A 20034-nucleotide genomic window follows, 5' to 3' on the forward strand; every position below is an offset into this window, starting at 1 on the left:
GAATACAGGACTTGCAAGTTGAGCTGCATCGACCCGACACAATCTCGCCTCATGTTCACGTTCACGCGAGAGTGACAACATGCTTTACGGCAATTCAAAAACAATGTATATATTATGTCTTTATAAGACAATTTCGAAGATTACCCACCTCCATCGAGTGTACTGTATTTGCAAATTACCCACCTCCTCTTTCTTGTACTGTATTTGCAAAACTACTGCGCTGGTGAGTGTTGTAGTCGTTGTAGTCCAGAGCTGCGCTTGGAGTATTTACGACAGTGTGATTCACTGAAGGAACCTGTAGGGGGAGCTTTGCAAATCTTGCTTAGTTCTGCTTTAATGAGATAATTAGGTGATAACGAGCAGAATCACAGAAGGACAGAGAAACAACAAGAACTAGAGGGCTGCATTGGGTTTGGGCTCCCGTGGGAGCCAACGCAAATCTTGCGGGAGCGGGCGGTTTTACCTTTGCTGCGGGCGGGAGTGGGCGGTCAGAAAACTTTGCGGGAGACCCGCGGGGAATGGTGGAATTTGGCGAGTAATAGAAACGGTCAACAAATGAAGTTGAGAGGAAAATTAAAGCGGCTCTTTAATGACAAAAGCAAAGCAAGACAAGTCAGACACTTGGAAACAATTCTTAAAATTCGCGCGTTTTATTTTGAGCATTCTCGCATGATCTAGTGCACCGTCAGAGAGGGCATTCACGGGATTGGGACCGCAGTCGATCAGCAACATTCTCTTCCTCCACAGCAATATTGCAAAGTGATTCATTTGTTAAATTCATTCGTTAACGTTGTTTATTTTATGTTATTTATTAGTGTTGTTTTTTGAGCACAGCCCCTCGTTGCCATTTGTTAATTAGGTCAAGAGGCGTGATGATGCCAGTGTTATTGAGCAGGCTGCCTAAGTTTGAATGTTTTTATTCTTATTTGTATTTTTCAAACAGAATACCTGCGACATTTGGCTAATAATTGTAAAACTGCTGTTTTTCATGTAGTCTAGTTTATCATATTATGTATATTTTTTTTGCAAAGCAGTCTATTTTTATGTGCAATGTTTTTGATAAAAACGAAATTATATTTGAATGTATTGTGTGTTTTGTCTTTTTTTTTTTTTTACATGCAGGCCAGGGAAACGAAACAAACAACCCCATGAATCTCTTTAATAATATCAATACAAATACGTGTTTTTTTTCCTGCGGGACGGGAGAAGACACAAAATCAATGCATCTCTATTATTGTGCGGGAATAAATTTTCAGAGTTTTGCGGGTGCGGGCGGGAGTGGACATACATATTGCGGGAGCGGGCGGGAGTGTAACACATACGTTGCGGGAGCGGGCGGTAATGGTCAGAAATTCGGCGGGCGCGGGCGGGAGCGGGATGAAGAAAACAGTCCCGCGCAGGGCTCTAACAAGAACTACAACTGAAGATAAAAGACATTAAATCACTGAAGATCTGATTCAACAACTCCACAAACAGCATTACCAGCTTCACTTATCACTAACCAGACTGACTTTATTTCTGTCACACGTCTACAGAAGCTCTTATTGAGAATTACCAGAGGTTTAGATGTTGATGATTTGTTGAAAATAATAGTTTGGTTTGATGTCACCGTGATCGAGGTCAGTCGTTGCTTTAGTTAGGCAGTTTTACTCTTAACTTTTTTAGTGTTAGTTTTTCTGTGTCTGTTGTAGCTGTTTGTTATGGCAACAATGACAAGAGAAAATATGATCAGCTGCTTTATGATAAGAACATAACTGTCATGTAGCGGCTTATTTCACTGATCTAATGACTGAGCTTTATATGAATAAAATGTTTAGTTTGTGTTGATTCTTCTAGAAATACAATGATAAAACTGTTTTAGTCAGAAAAGCTGAATGAATTTTAAAACGCATTGTACACTAAACACTTTAAAACTCTGGCAAAACTTCCTCACACACAGACATCTACAATCAGCGTATGAATCTCAACAATGGTGACATGCTTCATGCCACAATGCATTCTGGGTGCATCATGCAAAAAAGAATACATTGCAGCATTAAGCATGTCACCATTGTTGAGATTCATGCGCTGATTCTTGATGTATGTTTGTGAGTGAAACTCACTGTAGTTCAAAGTGCTTAGTGTACCATCTGTTTTAAAACTCATTCAGATTTTCTGATTAAAACACTGCTGGATTTTTACATGAATCACATTAAAACACAGTTAGTAAGATATTGCTCATATTAAGCTCAGTTATAAGATCAGTGAATTAAGCCACTGCGCAGAGATCACATTCTTATCATGAAGCAGACACAGCATCAGATTGTGTTTTCTCTTGTTTTTCTTGCCATAACTAATTCAGTTACAGCAGCCAGAGAAACCCTGACATTATAAAAACAAGTCAAACTACTCAACTAAAGTAAACTCTGATCACCATGATGGTAACATAAAAAAAAATCAATAAAACATCAACAACAAAAAAACTGTCTCTTAATTCTCAATAAGAGCTTCTGTATATGGAGTTGTTTAATCCTCTGCTGAGATCTGGAGAGATTTAATGTCTTCTTTTATCTAAGGCTGCGGTTGAAGTCAGTTGTAGTTCTAGTGTTTCGATTTTTTTTGTTCTTGTTGTTTCTCTTTCTTTCGTTCATTCTTCTTGTTAACAGCACCTATCTTCATTAATTCTCAATCATCACTCAATTAATTACTTAATTATCTCATTAAATCCAACACTGATGCAATGTTACATTGAACAGCCTGTAGTGTGCACTCTGAACAATGTTCATTTCATCTGGGCTAAACCATGTGGGCCCTACATGGGTGTGCTGGCTGAGAGGCATCCCGCCAGCGGGATCGTGACAGTTAAGAGGTTAAAACCTGACATCTTAACGTTTTTTTAGACATAAGTGTAATTTTTTTGTCATTAGTATTCACTAAGTTACAGTTCATTTTCTAAGAACTATCAGATTGGAGTTCGTTCAGAGGGAGACAAGAGATCACGCATCATGTTAGTTTTCTTTATTTTACAAAAAGCACAACATTTTGCTTTTACTCTGAGTGTACACAAATAAAAGAAGATATTCCACAGATTAAAATGGTGTATAACTCTTAATTGTATGTGCAACATTGACAGAGTATTTTGAGTCTCTTTCACACTGATAAGAAAAAACCACAGTGGTATCGCCGGCGATACCCTCAGACCTCAGAGTGTTAATTCTCTACGGGGCGGTTTCCCAGGGTTTAAATTAAGCCAGCTGTAGGCCTTAATCCAGAATAGTTAATTGTGGTTTAAAAAATGGCTTTCTGAAACACAGATTAAGTACAGATTACTAAAACCTGAACTATGGAGTCCTGAATTAAAATAAACCAGATTAATTTAAAACCAACTGTGTGTAGCCCATGTAGGAATCTGTTATGGGTTTCTGATTTAGATAAAGTTTGTATTTAAAACTGTATAAAGTTAGGTTAAAATGCACTGTGGAAAAATGTGCTTATAAATAACCTAAACTGTTAGGTCTGTCAGTTTTATTTTCTTTATAATGTGATTGGGAACTTTGTGAATAATAATCTATCAGAGCTCTTGATAAGAAGAATCACTGAAGGACAGTGAACAACTGACTTCAGCCACACTGAGTGTGAAACCAGTTCACAAACCAGTTTGACATTATTTCTTTCATACATGTACAGACGTTCTTGTTGAGAATTAACAGATTTGGATGTTGATGTTTTATTGAAATTAAAAATGTATTGAAGTTTGCAGTCACCATCATGGTGATCAGTGTCTGCTTTAGTTGGGCTCTTGACTCTCTAACATTATGTTTCTCTGGCTGCTGTAACTGAGTGTTTATAAAACACATTTGTTATGGTAGGAAAAGCCAACATAAAGTTGATCAGGTGTTTTGGCTGTTGTGATGATGCCGTCATCATCTTGGGTTTTTTTAAGGCTACGTTTACACGTGGGCGGCTATTTTCATAAACGGACATTTCAACCTCTCTGGTTTCAAAAATAACATCGTGCACACATGTCAGTTTTCAGAAAAGTGTTCATTTACACGTACCCGTGTATATGACCTTGACATCCTAAAATGTTCACGCCACTCATCCGGGACAACCACTTCATTTTCGAAGTTCTCCCACGAGACAGCAGTTCGCCCAGGTCGGACCCAAAACCGGCGGCGCTGGCGGTGACGCGGACTGGTTCTTTGTGTTGGAGGGAGAAGTTGTTGCAAAATTGCTGATCTCCGAGCACTCATTCGTCTCTGCTCCTCTACATAATGGAACAGCTGTATTTGCAAATGCAAACACACGAGAAGAGTTTGCACCAACATAAATGCGACTGCTACTCTGAACGCTTCCATGATCACATGTAAACATAGGTCGCACTTTTGACATAGGTGCGAGCTCTGGCGCATACTGTGACGTTGGCTGCCTAAACACCCGTTTGTCTCAGTTTACATGCAAACGTGCAAACGAAGATTTTCAAAATCTCCACTCTGGCCGGAGTTTTTAGAAAGACTCGTTTTCAGAGGCGAATTCTCTGTTTGCGTGTAAACGAAGGGCGCAAACGAAGGGAAATGTCTCCGTTTTTCAAAATAACCATGTACGTGTAAACGGGGCCTAATTCACTGATCTCTTTCTGTGTCTAATCTTTGATTTAATGGGTATGTTATCTTTATTGATTATACTATGTCTGTGAGTCAACAGTGTAAGAACCAGCAATGTTTCAGTTATTTAGAAAAATATTTAAGTCCTATAGTGTATAAAATATTTTGAGCTCCTGCATAACTTGGATAGCAGAGACATCAACAATCAGAATATGAATCTCAACAATGGTAACATTCAAAAGTTTAAAGTCGCAATGCATGCTGGGTTCCAGCATAGTTCCAGCTTGAATAATTCATGCAGCTGAATGGTCCTTTTTTATTGCCACCATTGTTAAGATTGATGTGCTGAGTTTTGATATATGTGTTGCCAGCATTTTACCATTAAATTTACAGGAAAATATTTTACAGCGTGGCACTGGCAGCATGTCTGTATAATACTTACGAATATTTAGAAGAGCACTAAACAATCACATTAAATAATGTTAAACAAACATAAAATCATATCCATGCTTAGACTGTTGTAGACAAACCCAAATGTCAGGTAAAAATGTTTCATTAAATTTTTAACCCAACAGTTGGGTTTGTCCGTATTTGATTAGCCAAACTTCTTTGTCTATTCAACAAAAAAAAAACAAAAAAACACTGACAAGCATGGAAAGTTGAACACAGCTGAACTGTTTAGTAACAGCAGTCTCTGACTTACAAAAAAAACTGTGGGTGGGGTGTCGGAGCACATTTCTGAAAGTACGCACAGTATGAAGTCATGTTGTTCCTCACCTATTAGATTTGACTGGGAGGTACTTAGTTCCTTCATACAGCAGTGCTGATATTAGTTGATTTCAGAAATGATATTAGTGTTTATTGACTGATCTGATCTCAGTTTGATGTTTTTATTCCTCAGTCCACTGTTGTGGTCCTACTGAAGCTGTGATCCGATTGGTCCTCTCTGCTCTGGTGGGCGTGGCTACTGTCATTATTCTGGTTTATGACATCAGATCCAGAAGAGCTGAACAAGATCAAGCACATATTCACACATCAGGAACTTAACTGATAATGTAATTTCTCACACTGTACTTTTCATAAACAAATATTTGTGAGATATATTAGTTTATGGCTTTATATGTTCATCTTTTTTTTAAATTGAATGTAGAATGCTGAACTTTGATTATTCAAGTGTGTTTTTTGTTCTTCTAGTGTTTTTGTCAGAATAAATACTGATGATTATTTGAGCTTCTGTTCTGTTTCAGTGTCAGATTTTTGAAAATCATATTTGTATGGCTTTATTGTTAATATTTCTCTCAAATATAAAAAAAGAACAAAGAGACAGATCTCGCTTTACTACTGCTGTATATTTGTCATATGTATTTGCTTGTGTTTATCAATAAAGTTTTCTCACTCTGAGCTTCAAGAGTCTCTCCATGTTTTAATACATTTATTATGTTGAGTGCCCCCTGGAGGAATACAGACTTTATGTATTTTCAATTTCAGCACTGCGTCACATAAAAAATTTCATTTTTAAAAAAAAATATATTTAAAGCATTATTTGTAAATGCTTACATTATTATTAGCTAATTAATTTTCTCATCAAATTTAGTTTATACTGATTTTGTTGCATACTGATCTGGAACACATTATAATATACTTTGAGAACACAGTGAAATACATAAACACATCATATCGGCACTCAGAGGTGGACATTCCAGGGGTCAGAAAGTAAAAGTCCTGCCATATTTTTATTCCACCCACTGAAGCATTAATGAGATAAATAAGTGATTAATTGAGTGATGATTGAGCATTATTGAAGACACCTGATGATAACAAGCAGAATCACCAAAGGAGAAAATCACAATTTTTAAGTTACCATCATCGAGGTCAGGGTTTGTTTTAGTTGAGCTCTTGATCCTTGACTTTTTAATGTTAGATTTTGTTTGGGCAGTTTTAACTGCATTAAAACCAACCAGACAAGCAAAGTTAAAAGATGATCAGGTGTTGTTGGATATGTTTTTACATAATCATTATTTGATCTGAATCACTGAACTCATTTAGAGCCTGATCTCTGAGTTAGATTTACATTATTGATTACAGCAGCACTGTGATTCTACAACACAAGATCAGCTTTATCAACGCAATTTTTTTTTTTAAGAGTTCTGATTTTTTTTAAAAAATGTGCTCATTTAAACACACAAACATCAAGAATCAGCCTGTGAATCTCAACAGTGGTGGCCATCATAAAGCATGTTGCAGTGCATTCTGGGAGCCACCAATCAAAATTCATCCATGGCTCCCATCATGCATTGCTGTATGAATAAATTATGAGCTAAATTGTCTTAGTAATTTCATTTATTCTCACTATTAAAATTTTGCTGTTTTTCTGTGACTTTTTAGTAGCTTGTTTTCTAATGTTCAGAGTTGATCTGTTGATCAGAATATGTTGCTTGTAACCGTTGTTGAGATTCACAGGCTGATTCTTGATGTCTGTGTGTGCCTAAAAGAATTTTTTTTTTTTTTTTGTGATAATGACAACTTTTTAAAAAAAAAAAAAAAATTCTGTATTGTATAAGCTGATCTTTTGCAGAATCACAGTGCTGCTGTAATCAATAATGTAAATCTAACTCAGAGATTGGGCTCTAAATGAGTTCAGTGATTCAGATCAAATAATGATTATGTAAAAACATAACCAACACCACCTGATCATCTTTTAACTTTGCTTGTCTGGTTGGTTTTAATGCAGTTAAAACTGCCCAAACAAAATCTAATACTAAAAAGGCAAGGGTCAAGAGCTCAACTAAAACAAACCCTGACCTCGATGATGGTAACTTAAAAATTGTGATTTTCTCCTTTGGTGATTCTGCTTGTTATCATCAGGTGTCTTCAATAATGCTCAATCATCACTCAATTAATCACTTAATTATCTCATTAATGCTTCAGTGGGTGGAATAAAAATATGGCAGGACTTTTACTTTCTGACCCCTGGAATGTCCACCTCTGTCGGCACTCCATTTCCTCCAACAGGCAACAATAAAGTCTTTTGGCCCTATTTTAATGATCTAAGCACATGGTCTGAAGCACATGGTGCAGGTGCACTTAGGGCGCATCCAAATCTACTTTTGCTAGTTTAACAATGGAAAAAATGCTCTGCGCACAAGGCGCATGGTCTAAAAGGGTTGCACCTTGTCTCTTAATGAGTCATGGGTGTGTTTTGGGCATAACGTTCAATAAACCAATCAGAGTCTCATCTCCCATTCCCTTTAAAAGCTAGTTGTGATTGCGCCATGGTGGATTCACTATTTAAATGCCAGAATTTGCAAGCGGGAAAACTGAACACTTCTCAAGAGAGGAATCCTTTTATTTTTAATATTTGACATGTTTGTGTGCTGCTGCACATCCCTGTGTGTGTAACAAGCAAAGTGAATGCGCATATATATATATATATATATATATATATATATATATATATATATACAGGGTTCGAAATGACTTAGGACTCTTGGGGGGTCCCCTAAAATTTAATTATTAAAGGTTCTGAAGGTCCCCCCCCCCCCACCTCTTTGTTAAAAAATATAGATTAATAGTAAATAGATATATTTAGTTATATTTGTATATTAGATATAAATAATAAACAGATTGTCTCTTTCAGGGGCGTCATGCACTCATTATTTTTGAGGGGCATGAGTTATTTATTTATTTATTTTTTCAAACTGAATTATCATGAAATATCTTAATTCTCACCTTTATAGATTATGATCTATAGTGGGCGATGGTCAAATTAACCTAATAATGTAATATGCATAAAAACACCTGTCTGTTTACTTAATTAACAGATATGGATGTCATGCCATAACATATTTTTAATACGACTGAGTTTATATATATATTTATATATTTAACATTGCAAGTTACATCATCAAAGAACATTTTCACTGACAGTCTAGTTCTAGCACTCTCAAAAACTCCCATTAAAATCACTGAAAGCATTTTTTCTCATTGGAATATGTAAATTGATTATATGTCTGTTGTTGTTCTTACGTTTTATTCTGAATGGATATATTATGTTATTTGTTATGTGTTAAAAATAATTAAAAGTTGATCAAAAAAAAAATCACTGAAGCTGTTTATACTGTGAAATTAATATCTTACCGATTCGTACACATATTTGCACAAGTTACAGCTAGCAAGAAACGTTGACAAACGTACTCTTCTAATCATTACACTGGGTATCTAGTTAATGCAACTTTTGATATAGGAACTCGAACTCCTAATATTTTACTATAAGCAATTATGGAGATATAAACACAATCAAAGCCCTTACAGGATTTTCATTCAGGATTTCACTCTTTGTGATGTCTCGTTTTGCCGCGTTTATCTAGTACGTGTCTGCGGGAGCACCACAACAACAATCTGTGACGCTGTAAAGGAAATCACTCGACTAATAGCTGCCCTGATTGCTGCCTCGCGCTAGGAAATAAATTAATTACTGTTATAAATACAAAATGTCACTAAAACCTATAATTTTCACAATCATTTTTAATGTTAAAATATATTTGTCAGGGACACCCCAAAATCCAAAAATGAATTCTTATGGGGGGTCCCTAATGACTTATGGAGGGTCCGGGACCCCCCCAGACCCCCCTCATTTCGAACCCTATATATATATATATATATATTCAGTGGGTACGGAAAGTATTCAGACCCCCTTACATTTTTCACTCTTTGTTATATTGCAGCCATTTGCTAAAATCATTTAAGTTCATTTTTTCCTCATTAATGTACACACAGCACCCCATATTGACAGAAAAACACAGAATTGTTGACATTTTTGCAGATTTATTAAAAAAGAAAAACTGAAATATCACATGGTCCTAAGTATTCAAACCCTTTGCTGTGACACTCATAAATTTAACTCAGGTGCTGTCCATTTCTTCTGATCATCCTTGAGATGGTTCTACACCTTCATTCGAGTCCAGCTGTGTTTGATTATACTGATTGGACTTGAGTAGGAAAGCCACACACCTGTCTATATAAGACCTTACAGCTCACAGTGCATGTCAGAGCAAATGATAACCATGAGGTCAAAGGAACTGCCTGAAGAGCTCAGAGACAGAATTGTGGCAAGGCACAGATCTGGCCAAGGTTACAAAAAAATTCTGCTGCACTTAAGATTCCTAAGAGCACAGTGGCCTCCATAATCCTTAAAGGTGCCCTTGATTCAAAAATTGAATTTACCCTGGCATAGTTAAATAACAAGAGTTCAGTACATGGAAAAGACATACAGTGAGTCTCAAACCCCATTGTTTCCTCCTTCTTATATAAATCTCATTTGTTTAAAAGACCTCCGAAGAACAGGCGAATCTCAACATAACACCGACTGTTATGTAACAGTCGGGGTGAACGCCCCAATATTTGCATAATGCCAGCCCACGTTCCCAACAATTATCAAAGGGATTACACAAGGGCAGCCAGTATTAACGTCTGGAGCTGCACACAGCCGAATCATCAGACTAGGTAAGCAAGCAAGAACAACAGCGAAAAATGGCAGATGGAGCAATAATAACTGACATGATCCATGATATCATGATATTTTTAGTGATATTTGTAAACTGTCTTTCTAAATGTTTCGTTAGCATGTTGCTAATGTACTGTTAAATGTGGTTAAAGTTACCATCGTTTCTTACTGTATTCACGGAGACAAGACTGTCGTTATTTTCATTTTTTAAACACTTGCAGTCTGTATAATGCATAAACACAACTTCATTCTTTATAAATCTCTCCAACAGTGTAGCAATAGCCGTTAGCCACGGAGCCCAGCCTCAGATTCACTCAGAATAAAACTTTTAACATCAAAATAATTACTTTACTCACATAATTCGAAGCATGCATACAGCATGCATGACGAACATCTTGTAAAGATCCATTTGAGGGTTATATTAGCTGTGTGAACTTTGTAAATGCGCTGTAATATAGTTGACAGCTCGTGTGGCAGGAAGCTCGCGTCTTAAAGGGGCGGCGCCGAGTGTAAATCAGTGCATTGTTAATGATGCCCCAAAATAGGCAGTTAAAAAAATTAATTTAAAAAATCTATGGGGTATTTTGAGCTGAAACTTCACAGACACATTCAGGGGACACCTTAGACTTATATTACATCTTTTAAAAAAAGTTCTAGGGCACCTTTAAATGGAAGACGTTGAGAGATGCAGTCGGGAGGTGGGATAAAGTTTTAGAAAGTCAACCATCACTGCAGCCCTCCACCAGTCGGGGCTTTATGGCAGAGTGGCCCGACGGAAGCCTCTCCTCAGTGCGAGACACATGAAAGCCTGCATGGAGTTTGCCAAGATGGTGAGAAATAAGATTCTCTGGTCTGATGAGACCAAGATAGAACTTTTTGGCCTTAATTCTAAGCGGTATGTGTGGAGAAAACCAGGCACTGCTCATCACCTGTCCAATACAGTCCCAACAGTGAAGCATGGTGGTGGCAGCATCATGCTGTGGGGGTGTTTTTCAGCTGCAGGGACAGGACGACTGGTTGCAATCGAGGGAAAGATGAATGCGGCCAAGTACAGGGATATCCTTGATGAAAACCTTCTCCAGAGTGCTCAGGACCTCAGACTGGGCCGAAGGTTTACCTTCCAACAAGACAATGACCCTAAGCACACAGCTAAAATAATGAAGGAGTGGCTTCACAACAACTCTGTGACTGTTCTTGAATGGCCCAGCCAGAGCCCTGACTTAAACCCAATTGAGCATCTCTGGAGAGACCTAAAAATGGCTGTCCACCAACGTTTACCATCCAACCTGACAGAACTGGAGAGGATCCCCAAATCCAGGTGTGAAAAACATCTTTCCCAAAAAGACTCATGGCTGTATTAGATCAAAAGGGTGCTTCTACTAAATACTGAGCAAAGGGTCTGAATACTTAGGACCATGTGATATTTCAGTTTTTCTTTTTTAATAAATCTGCAAAAATGTCAACAATTCTGTGTTTTTCTGTCAATATGGGGTGTTGTGTGTACATTAATGAGGGAAAAAAATGAACAAATGATTTTAGCAAATGGCTGCAATATAACAAAGAGTGAAAAATGTAAGGAGGTCTGAATACTTTCCGTACCCACTATATATATACTGCACTATTGACTTTAGACCAGGTTTTCGTTGGACAGTGGCACAGTCTATTTCAGTTGCCTCAAAATAGCAATATGCCAACAATGCACCTGAACACACCTCGTTTTCAGACCAGCACGCCCATGGGTGAACAGATGGGCACGAGTGCATTTGCTATTTAAACAACGTGGCACTGGATGTGAAAATAATAACTGTGTCGGGCTGAAACTAGCAAAAAACACTTGCTTCGCGCCTGGCATCGCATTGCGCCCGAGTGTATGATAGGGCCCTTTAAATCTCTAGTGTGATTTGTCTCTGTGGTCTCATCTGCGGAGCAACACCTCCACCTAGTGGCTCACCCTGAATTGGCATGTTATCAGGAGTTATTTGCTCAGTATCTGTAATATCCAGTGATTGTGCCTGTTACTCAAGACAGCCACTAGATGGCACTGTGTTAAGTATTATGTGAAGAATACCAATCAATACCAATAAGTAACGAAGAATACAACCACATGTTGGTGTTAAGAGAAAATAAACAGACATGTTGAGACTGCACTGAGAAATATTTTATTCAAATCACTGAAATCATGGCAGCAGGAGTGAACTCAAACCAAAAAAAAGCTTGCTGTGAAAGCGACGTGATGGATACCTTGAAACCGCCAGAGAATTTGAAGCTCACATGAAATGTTGAGAGCAACTGGTCCAGTTTTCAGGCAGCAATTTGAGTTATACATGGCAGCCATCGGGAAGGACACAAATCCAGAAGCACGTAAGGTGGCTTTACTACTGACAGTTGCTGGTCCACAGGCTATTGTATAATACCTTTATCTTTGATGAATTTTGAATCCTCATTTTTGAATGAAGATAAAAACAAGCTCAATGATGTGCATGGCCAAATTCACTGCTCCCTAGCTAACAGAATTTTATTATAAGAACGTTCTCTAAATGTTCAGTGTTGGTTCTGGGAATGTAAAAAATGTCCAGTTTTCTTGACGTTAGAGGAACGTTTTTATAAGGTATGATGTTCCTCAAATGTTCTTTCAACTTAAATTTAAAATTCAACATTGTAGGAACATTGATATGTAACATTCCAAGAACATACAAATTTACAGTTTCCTTAATGTTAGTAGAATGTTATTTAAAGGTTAGTATGATGTTCCTGAACCATTCTTTCAATCATTCAAACACCTGCTGTGAACAAGTCACTTTAATGCAATGATATGCTAAAACAGACATGTTGATCTGTTTTATCAATGCAGAAATGTTTTCTGAAAACACCTGCAATTTCTGAAAAAGAAGCAACTCAACAAAGGTCAAGGGTCAAGAACACAACTAAACCAAACACTGATCTCCATGATGGTGACCTCAAAAGAAACATTTTCAATAAACATCAACATCTAAACCTCTGTTAATTCTCAATAAGATCTTCTGTAGATATCTGACAGAAAGTCAGTCTGGTTAGTAATAAATGTGTGTAGTTGCTGATGCAGTGCAAATCTCTATTTCAAATATTCTTAGGGGACTCAAATGAAATAAGTTCACAGTAATAATATTATGCACACATTATAAATATTAGTTTATACATTTAAATGGCTGTCGGACAATTTAAGGCAGTCGTTTCTGCAAATGAAATGAGTTAACACAAGTGCATTTTTACAGTAACATACTGTAGATTACAATAAATCAACAGTACAATCAATCATAAATTACTGGCAACAGTGTTGCTAGTATTTTATTGTAAAAAAAAGCCTGGTAAGGTCTAACAGGTGTGTTCAGATTTGAATGTAATATCTATGTCACGCTAAATGCACTCTGTCCTACCCACCTCTTCAATTCCAGTTTTCCTTTTTTTTTTTTTAATCTTTTAAGTCTTTTTTTCATTTACGCATGGCTGAAAAATGTGAATCGCATTCAGTTTATTAATAAAAATTATATAAATCTTACCTGTTTCATTTATGTATGACTTACAAATATGTAGTTTATTAATTTGTTTATAAAACTATGTAATCCAAAGGAATGGAAAATTTATATGTAATTCAAATACATAAACCTTAAGTTTGGAAAAAAATTGAGTGCATTAACTTCATAAATGTTACAGAACTGAAAGAAACCAGAGAACAGGAATGACCCTTTTAATGATTTTGCATGATTTGAATTAACATGACTCTGATTGTTTTTGTTGTACATAATTTTAAGTAAAGTAAGATTAATGTGTTATATGACCAGTCATGTAAGTAATTAATGATTTTAGGTAAATAGACAAAGGCTACATAAAATAAGGAATCAGTCAGAAGCCCAAAACCAAAGTGGCACATACATTAAAATAGCATTAGATAATATGCATGTAAATAAAATGTTACACATTCTCTGTGGAAACAAACTAAAGTTGTATCAGGACACTCATCAGAGGAACAAGTAACAGCATCAGAGAAGCACACAGACAAGAAGCCTCAGAGACCTTCACTTGGTCTGGGACCCACTTATCTGTGAACAGGGAATATAATGCAATGCATTGAAATGTATTCATGTAGGAAACCATCATAAACATTTATTTACAAATATTAAAATAAATGAAATATTCACCTGTGTTCCCTTCAGATAACATCAGAGGACCCATGGATATAGAAGAGCTGTCATGGAAGTCCAGAGACCTGCTCTGTCTGTGATAATGTCTGGAGTTACAGTCCTGATAGTGAAAAGAGAGAAATCCAGCTGTGAATACCTGTTCAATATCACTGAACAAACATGAGACATGAGACATCCTCTCTGGAGTGCACAAAATCTCCAGCAGAGGGCAGCCAAAACATATATTTTAGCAGCCTTGAACATTAAACCTCACCACCATGGACATTTGAGCAATATTTCACTGTCAACACATAGATTAGTGTTTGATCAACAGGGGTTTATCAATGGTTCTTAAGCCTTTACATTTACATTAACCATCTCAAAACTCACTGTTGAGCAGCGGTTGCTTGACAGAAGGCAAAGGTGAACAGCACAGTGCAGGTAAAGCTTAGTGGAGTTTTCAGTGAAGATAAACATCCTGAAGGAGAAACGGCTGGTTGTCGAGAGGCCGTTCTGCAGCAGCTCCACTGTGTCGTCATTTGGATTGGGACACCTGAGAATATCAAGTGCTTTCATTTGAAACAATTCAATAAAAGAACAATATCCTGTAGATCATCACACATTTACATTACATGTTCAAAAAATCTTGTGCTTTAGTTCTGACATACAAAAAGACAAAGTGTGTAAGGCGATCCTAAAAGTTATATGATTATTATTTATTCAGTAAAATGTTACATTGAGTTTAGGCTAAGCTTAAAAGACCAGAAGAAAAACACTGGTTTACTCGTTAACAATGAGATCCCAGCGGAGGCTGTAATCAGGGTCATTGACAGGTGTAGCCCAACACGTGTCCATCACCAGGGCAAACTGGCGGCTATCGACCCCCTCAACACGAACTTCCACATGCATCTCCTGGTCGAGTTCTGCATTCACTGCACCAGTGAAGGGCCGGGTGAACTCATCATCCTCATATGGAATCATCCGAACTTGATATCTGCCTTCACCAGCTGGAAGAGTCTTGTGCACAACACTAATGAAGTAACAAGATCTATGTTAAAACTACTTGTTAAAAAATAAAATAAATGCATTTTGACATTTACTCAGCTGTGTGCAGTTTTAAACTATGACATTTTTTCTTCTATGGAACACAAAAGCAGAATGCAATGACAACATAAAAGTATAATTAAAACAGTCCATACTCATGCACTATATTTCAAATGTTCTGAATTCATGTGATATCTTTGTTTAAAGAACAGACCCAAAGTCATCATTAAAAATGTTGACATATGCACCCCAGACAGCAACATAGCGATGGCTCAGATCCGGCCCAAATCTGGCCCGCATGGATTCCACAAAAATACCAGATGTGGGCCGGATCTGGGCCAACACTATGTTGCTGTCTGCGACTAGTTCTCTATGGTGGTTTCATAAGAATTAATCAGAGATGCAGGGATATTTTACTCATCAGAAATATTTGTTCTTAAATCTGACTGATCTGCTCCTAGTGCAAGCTACAGCATAATTTCAGTTGCCTTGTAACACAGTGCATCTTTGAGTATGGAGCCAGCTAGTAAGAGCTTTGCATGTATCCATGTGAGGTGGATGCGCTAACAAGGACGCTATAGAATACAGTCTCTAGTGTCAGTTGCCAGAACTGTGCAGGTAAACCTCACTCCCCTGCTCACAAGAGGCCCACTAGCGACTGACACCAGGGTCTTTAGCATCTTTGTTCATCTCGCCTGCCTCCCATGCTGGTGGGCCCCGATTCTAGTGCCACTCGGAGTAGGACAAGTAGGACCGGAGTGGTTAAACTCGGTTAAATCTTTTCTGAAGCTTGAATGTCTCTATGAGGACTAACTGCATTACGTTTCCTACCTCCACAGATTTAATAAAGACATAGGGTTTGAACAACCTTAGGGTGATAAATCTAGAGCGTAAATAAAGGTACAATTGAAATCAAAATTTGTATTTGACTCGCACCTCTCCAGTGGGTTGATTTCCACATTCATGGAAAATGTTTGTGTTTGAGGATAAACACAGCTGAAAGAAAGCTTCAGGATCTTCTGTCTGCTGATGAGACCTTCTGACCTTGGTGTCCCCAGAATAAAGTTATCATAGATGAAATGAGTGCCATTAGCCTGCAGACAACAAATATATTGTTTTGTTAAAAATAACATCAGAACTTTTCCATGAAGAGATGCATCAATTTTAGTCAAAATCTTGATGATGCAAGAGTCGAGCACTCCAAGTCTACTCCAACACATCCCAAAGTTTATCATTTAGGTTAGGGTCAGGATTCAGAGCTGCCAATTTGTGTGTGAAAATGATTCTTTGTGCTCCCTCTGATCTAGAGGACTTCTTGGGTTCGAAAATCTGTACCCGACCCGAATCACTTCTTACCTGAACCTGACGTGCATAAATATTTTTTTTTAAAGAAAACCTGACCCAAGACATACTCGATAAAATTATCCAGAGACCGACCTGACTGGACCTTAAGGTAAACAGCATTGATGTGTCCACACCCTGCAGCCCCGCAGTCAGTCAGGAAAAATCCTGGTGTCCTGCTGACTGATTTGACTGCTGCTCCATTACTTTCATTTATATTTATATTCATTTGTATTTAGTTAAACTTCATATTATTGCCTGCCCAATGGATACAAGTTTGGATACAAGTTATTTCTGAGTTTGACTTTCAAATGTGACCAGTGGATTGGAAAAATAAACGTGATAGCTTGATAAAAATCTAATTGATAGCCTAGTAAATCATGGATTTGTGCTGTCTGCATTTACCAAATCTCCAGCAAAGGGCTTCTGCCACACAAAAAAGAAAAGTCCTGCATGAACCTGCAGCGTAATGAAGCAAGTGGCTTTTCCTGTTGGATCTCATAGCTATAAGACTGATTTCTGTGTGCAAGGTTATAATTCATCACTGTATCCTCATAACATCCTATAACTTTTGGCACAATGTTATTTAGTTGACAATAAGATGATTAAGGTTTATTATTCAGGTGTTCTCAGGTCCACCTATAAACAGGGACTTTTATATACAAGTGAAATAATGGTGGAGAATGCGGGCACATGTTCCAGACTCTTTTGTGTGGAAGAGTGTTGTACACTCCCCCCACTGTCTTTTTGGGACTTTGAGAAAACTTAAGGGAGGTCTGTTTGGGCCCTTACTTTTGTTGTTAAAGATGTATCCATACAGACCTCCCTAAAGAGTCTCATAGAGATTCCCCAATGGTTAAATCAAACTCTTTTGGTTCGGGCATTACAAGTATTTGGATGGTGTAAATAAATTTAAATTTAAACCTACCACAAGATTTGTACCACAGATGTGTTCATCATTATCAAAATGGAATTCCACTCTCCCATTCTGGACTATTCCTTTGCAGCTGGGATCATTGAGGTGTAAGTGGTCAGCTGGAAAACCAGCCTCAAAGAGCTGACAGCGAGACACAGACATTGAGCCAGAGCTGCTTTCACAGGTTTCTGAGAAATCTGAGAGAATGAAAACAGAAGGTAATTAATGACTGGGGGTGGACATAGTATTTTTCACATTTTGTTGTGGAATGATACCAACCAAATGAGTCAGAATGTGGTTGTGATCTGTTAGGGTCCTTTTTACATAAACAGCCATAAACACCATTTTTCATCCCACACCTTTCGTTCTCAGAGCAGCTGAGTTCAGAACAAGGATTTTCATCAACTAGGGGGTGAAAAACAATAATTCTTATTTTTCTTCTATGCACTTCACCTCTGCTCTAGTATATTTCCTATTCTAGTTTTCTAATAAACCTTGCATTGTTCACTATGAATACTGTATTTGGAGCCATGTGAGCTCCTTAGCATGTGAAATGAGTACATAACATAGATAACAATAATCCTACAGATTGTTGTTGTGGTTTCAGCTGTAGTTTCTGAGGTTGTTTCAGTTGTGGTTGTCTCTGGAATGACAGTAGTATAGGTACTGTTTATGTTGCTTACATCTGGAAAAAAAAGAATAGAATATTGCATAAAAATGATCTCTTACATAAACAAAATGCACATGTAATTAAATGTACCTGCACAGTATGCCAAACTGCATGTAGTTGGTCTCACAAACTCGTAGACAAAATATCCTCCTGGACAAGCTTTGACTTTAATGGGATTAGACTGGAAATAGCAGCAGTTATTGTCCCAGTGACCGCAGACATCTCGAGTGACCACTCCATCCTCAACAGTTGGATGTCCACCGTTCAGCCACAGTGGAGCATAAGTGCCACAACTATATTCAGAAACACATGTGTCTGGCATCTGAACGCTCTGACCCTCAATGAAGAGACGGTACCAAGCCGTCCCAGCTGACTGCAGTGTCACACATTATCTCAGAGGAATAATGATTGTTGGTGGCTCTCCATGGATCATCCAGGGCATAGTAGTTATAGCAGGGGTCAACAGGGGGAGCTGTTAGAAAAAAATGTTATGTATTTATTCACATAGTTGTAATAGTTGTGGTATGAATTTATAACTGCAGAGCACTCTATACTTGAGCTCCATTACAATCATTTTAAGTAAATTGTGTTTTCAGCAACAACAGTACATTACAAATATATATAAATATATGGAGAGCTATCAAACTCCTAGTCGATTCTTTTACCTTATATCCATGTACTTACATGCTACTAAGTAATTTCCTGCCTCTGAGGCCTGTAAACAGTTTGAGGATGTGAAAGGGCTTATGAAAGATTAAAAATACATTCTCTGTTTACCGTTTATTGCAAAGAGTTAATGCAGTAATTAGGATTCAGTCTAGTGCCATGCAGAAAATGAGTCTTTACACAATTGTTGTCCTTTCCATATTCATTCTGTGAGCTGTTTTTCTTCTGTCTAATGTAATTTTACTCATCTTTACTAGAGAAATTCATTTTTTTCCACACCTTCATGTAATGGGTCAAAAAGGGGGGGAAAGTCGAAGATGCTTGTGAGGGTTTTATAAAGGAGTTAATACAATACCAGTGGTTGTGATTGGTGGAGTAATGGATTCTATAAATGGGATTGTCTCTGTTGTAGATTCTGGTGGGATGGACTCGTTTGTAGATTCTGTTATAGAAACATTTTTTTTCAACATCACTCATTTTTAAACAAAACAAAACAAAACAAAACAAAACAAAACAAAACAAAAAACCACAAAAGTAAATGAATGAAGTGCATATGAATGAATACCCACCTACACAGTAAGCCCCGCAAAATATTGGCTTTACAAACTCATAAACGTAGTAATCTCCTGGACAGGCTATACAGAGTGTTCGACTCTTGCATTGTCAATACACAAAAATGATGCACCTCTTGATGGAAATAATATGACAATATTATTTGGTAATGTGATAGATAGTCCTGACTCAAGTTAAATGGGTTCATCGACAACAAGTGTCTATACTAATCGACACTTATAAAATCACCCTATAGTGCACATCTCTTAGTTAACACCCTGTTGAGCACCACTATCACTTCGTAATAAGGTGTCTTGAGTGAGAGAGAATTCACCAACAAAAAGAATACAACAGTTAATATAGAATAAGTGTATGGCAGTGGTTACATGATCCATTACATAATTTTTCTCTATTATGATTGGTTCATCATATGTTTAATACATCAAACCCCCTAGTTTTTAAAGCAAATCTGGATTTCTTGATTACTGCAGCTTGTTAGTCACGTCATGAGTTTTAGCTGTCTAGTTTTGTTTCCTTTTTTGTTGTTGTTATATTTAGCACAAACTAATTTTGGCCAAAGAGTTGGGGACATTTTGTACATA

The 20034-nt window shown here is 37.4% G+C and overlaps 1 pseudogene; it reads right to left on the minus strand.

Moving 5' to 3' along the window:
* Positions 1-13755: 13755 nt before the first annotated feature.
* LOC125261684 lies at positions 13756-19511 on the minus strand (annotated as a pseudogene).
* Between the last annotated feature and the right edge of the window lie 523 nt (positions 19512-20034).

Source organism: Megalobrama amblycephala, unplaced genomic scaffold (genome assembly GCF_018812025.1).
Source record: "Megalobrama amblycephala isolate DHTTF-2021 unplaced genomic scaffold, ASM1881202v1 scaffold463, whole genome shotgun sequence".
Taxonomy (NCBI): Eukaryota; Metazoa; Chordata; class Actinopteri; order Cypriniformes; family Xenocyprididae; genus Megalobrama; species Megalobrama amblycephala.